Source organism: Tupaia chinensis, unplaced genomic scaffold (assembly GCF_000334495.1).
Source record: "Tupaia chinensis unplaced genomic scaffold, TupChi_1.0 Scaffold000133_1, whole genome shotgun sequence".
NCBI lineage: Eukaryota > Metazoa > Chordata > Mammalia > Scandentia > Tupaiidae > Tupaia > Tupaia belangeri.
In genome coordinates, this window is record NW_006159602.1 from 3,928,166 (window position 1) to 3,932,366 (window position 4,201).

At 49.9% G+C, this 4,201-nt stretch overlaps 1 long non-coding RNA gene across 1 annotated transcript; it reads right to left on the bottom strand.

Annotated features, from left to right (window-relative positions):
• Nucleotides 1-298: 298 nt before the first annotated feature.
• LOC102471630 (uncharacterized) lies at nucleotides 299-2,171 on the bottom strand. Its single transcript, XR_334015.1, has 3 exons — nucleotides 2,035-2,171; nucleotides 936-1,057; nucleotides 299-763 (listed from the first exon to the last, which is right to left on the bottom strand). It is a non-coding gene; the product is annotated as an uncharacterized LOC102471630 (long non-coding RNA).
• Between the last annotated feature and the right edge of the window lie 2,030 nt (nucleotides 2,172-4,201).

The following is a 4,201-nucleotide window of genomic DNA, read 5'->3' on the forward strand; positions in this document are numbered from 1 at the left end:
CCAACCCATTTGGCCAAAGATAACTGCAGGTGCCAGGGTGGCTGGGCAATCACTAGGGGGAGGGTGGCTTCAAATTTTGTTTTTCTCCTAGAGGGAAAGTCAAGCAGCATGAGGTCTATGATTCACTTTTATTCCTTAATCTCCCCTACCCTTTGCCTTTGATTCTTAGTGGAAAAAAACACGATATTTTGAAAAAAGAAAGAACAAAAAAAGAAAACAAACAAACAAAAAAGAATCCCACAGCAAATATAAGGGTAAGTGGGCAAAGTTGGAATTGACTTTTGTTTCAGCACCGCGAGCAAAAAAGCTGTTTAAGAATCAGATCGAATGTTCTCTGCCACCCTCTCTAGTGCCCCTGCCTTAGTTTTTCCTCTTTATGGATGAGAAGGGGGCTTTCAATTAGGATTTCTCAGTCTACTTGACATCACAAGGAGACGTTTCCGGCCCAGAGTATCTTTAAAAACAAGCTGCCAGTTTCTAGCAGCCATACAATTGCAATTGCTTTTGTGTCATCCCTGGACTGCCCATGAAGTGGTTCACCAGCAAATGCTGCCTTTGGGAGCCACAGGAACAGCCGCTGGCCCTCCAGCCCAGGTTCCAGGGGTAAAGCCAGGAGAGTGCTGGTGACAGGTCCGGGATGCCACGTGAAAGGTTGTCCCTTCATCCTCCCTGTTTCCTCGTCTTTGGGGATTCGCCAGAGGCCTTAGGTTACTTTGAAACCAGAAAATCACTCACTGCAGCCTTGAGTTGTTGAAATCTGTTCCTAGAACCAATAGTCACATTTTAGGATCATGGACCATTAATAAAAATCTCCTTAACATTCAAATGGCTCTAAAATGCGTTGATAGCGGATTACTGGGGCCTAATGGACGTCGTGTGTGATAACATGGTCTCTGACTAGCGAGGTTCTGGAGTGGGTGTCTGACCACAGCTACCTGATTATCAGCTTATAGCCAAACCACTTTTTAGCTGCGATGCTCTTAAGAAGAAGCGTTCTTCCCGGCAGAGCCTGAGACTTCTGCGTTCTTCATTGAAACGATTTAACAATGGCAGTGTTCTGGAAAGGAGAGAGAAAAACCTGCCGGTAGGGCGGAGGGTTACCGCCGGGGGTAAGGGGGCGGGTCACGGTACACACTGCCTCACTTCTCCCTGGTCTCAATGGAGCGAAGTCCGAGGGGTGGTGGTACGGACGGATAGAGGCCCTTGCCTGGAGTGCCCGCGTTGCCGCTAGGTCTGGGACTCTCCTGCTGGAGTCCTGCACCTGAAGGCCTCGGGCCGTCTCAGACGGCACCCCAGAAGTGGCCGCTCGGCTGACCCCGCGCACTGCTCGCCCTGTCTGAGGGGACCCGCCGGCTCTCCTGCGGGCGGCGGGAAAGCCTTCGGGCCCAGCTACTGCAGTAGACTGGGTCGAGGCCGAGCTGGCTGCCGACCGCCCTGGGGAGGGAGCGGGTTCCGGGGTTTCCCTGGAAAACGGCAGGGGCACCGTGTTCCCATTCTACACCTTCGCCTTTCACCTATCAAGCAAACCAAGTGAAAGTCTTTGAAAACAGCCTCTGACTGCAAAGTACACAGCTGCATCACCAGGGCAAGTGGGGGGAAGGGGCTCCCCATTCTGCTCACCACGCTGCGAGGCTTATATCTTCTGGGCAATCCAGACCGGTAGGTACCAGGGGCGGCAGGGAGTTACTGGAGAGGCTGAGGGCTGCTTTCTGGCCAACTACATGATACACCAGGATCACGATCCGCACCTTCGACAGGCCTCGAACCTATGGCACCCGAGGCCGGCTCGCGGCTGCACAGGCTCAGCAGCCAGGTTCCCTGATAAGCAGCAGACAGGCCGAGTCTGTCTTGCCCAGGGATCTCCCGGCCCCAAAACGTTGTGCCAGGGCTCTCGGAGTTGGAGGAGGCCTGGAGAGTACGGGGTCTTTAGCAGGGTCAGGATGTGCTGAGTGTGGGCATAGCGACGCCGATGCCGAGGGGTAAGGACTCCCGTCAAGCGCACGTGGGACCGCGGCCCCATGTTGGCAGACTCACCAGTCCAAGCTTCGCCTCCCCAGCTTCCTGTGGTGAGAAGATGCGGGCTTGGCCTCCGGGCTCTCCCGCTGGCGTAACTGGGCCTTCGGGGCTGGGCTGGGCTGGGCCTGAGCGCAGGAACCCACGGTGCCCCAGCCCCTGAGACAGCGCCGATGCTGTCCTTGGGCCCTCCCGGAAGTGCGCCCACACGGCACCCGCAGCCCAGGCTGCCAGCTGCCACAGCCGTTCCGATTGGAGGCCTCGCACGCTGTGCCCTGAGCAGTGCGATACCTCGTGGCAGGACCGGTTTTGACGCTGGTTTAAGGAATGGCCTAAGGTGAATTCAGAGTTAGAGCTTTTGAACCCTGCGGGTGTACATATAGAGTTGACTCTTCCCACTCCTTCAGGGAAGCAAGTTTGGTGACCTTTGAGTTACGCTTGGTTGGAGATTTCTAACTGCCTTGTTGCTATTGCTTAGTGCTGGGATCATATATATGCATGTGTGTATCATATATATACACACATCTTTCATATATATCATATATACACACATGCATATATATGACAGATATTGGGGCAACATTAAAATATATAAGTATATATATTTATATTTAAATTAAAATGATATTAGGTAAATTTGGAGTCACATTAATATTTTACATTTAAAATTGATGTAAGTCTAATTGAAATGCATCTTTGGGGACCAGCAGTTGGTGTAATGGCTGTCATTGGACTCCCATGTAGTCGATTGCAGTTCCAGTCCCGACCCAGTAGCTTAAACTCATACTGGGCACGTGTGCATGCATGTCCAAGATCCAGAGAGAATGGAGGAGAAGGGATTGTGGTGTGGCCATCCCCCACAGGGGATGATTTCTTGCTTTCTGGCTCTTTGTCTCTCTGGTGAGCACACGCACCCTGTAGCAAAAACCTTTTTAAAAAAATGCATCTTTGAACAGCTCTTCTCACTGATTAAATTGGTTTTCAATTTTTTTTTTATGAGAGAGAAAGAGAGATACAGACAGAAAGAGGTAGGTATTGGTCCCTGCTGGGGGGTCCTCATGCCCCAGCTTCCTATTAGCTAGGATTAGAGCATGTGGACCACCATGGGGGGCATGTTCAGGTTGTTCTGGGATCCAGACGGGGCCTTCCAGGTGACTCCAGGCATCTTTCAGTGGCACCCTCCTGTACCAACTATGCCTCTGCTGGGGCCTAATTGGTTCTATTTTAAGTTCTAGTCTGAGTTGACAATTTGAAGCTTTAGCAGGCTGAGAAGTTCTCAGACTATTTGTTAATTACCCTCTACCAGAAACATAGTCTTTATGTCCCTCTGACTTTGAAATGAGGGAGAAATGGGAAATGTGATACAAATATACATTCACCGTTTTCAAGGACAAGTACTTTTAGTTGATCCTGTTCATTTGAAATGGGTATGTTGCTTTGTGGCTTTTTTTCTTTTCTTTCATGTGCACTAATAAGGGCTTGGATACTTGAGTTGTTGCTTTCAAATATTCGTAACCTGTGGTTCAGCATCCTTTGGGGCTAGCTGTCCATGGGTAGGTTTTATAGGACAAGTGATCTCCTTCAGTTGTATGAAAATATTGTTTTGGTCTATGTAAGCAGTGTTATTTTCTTGGAAGATCCACAACTTTCATCAAATTCAAGAAAGGTTATGTTGTCACTCAGCATTAAGAGTCATTGGTCTTGGGAACCAGCAGTTAGCGTAATGGCTATGTCGCTGGACTCCCACGTAGTCGACCGCGGTTCGTGTCCTGGACCGGTGGCTTAAAACTCACGCTGGGCGCGTGTGCGTGCGTGCCCAAGATCCCGAGAGGAGAATGGAGGAGAAGGGATTGCGGCGTGACCATCCCCCCTGGGGGGTGATTTCTCGCTTTCTGTCTCTATGTCTCTGTCTGTCTGGCGAGCGCACGTGCCCTACAGTTAAAATCTCTCCAAAAAAAAAAAAAGAGTCATTGGTCTTGGGGCCCGCAGATGATGTGAAGAGCAGTGCTGGACTCCCACAAGGCCTACCATGGTTCTAGTCCTGGACCTGGACGTTTGCTTTCTCACTTTCTCTGTCTCTCTCTCTCATACTCTGTCCCTCTCTGGTCAAATTATAATAAATAAATACATAAAACTCAATAAAATAATTCTTTTTTTTTTTTGAGAGGTTTTTCATTATAGGGCGCGT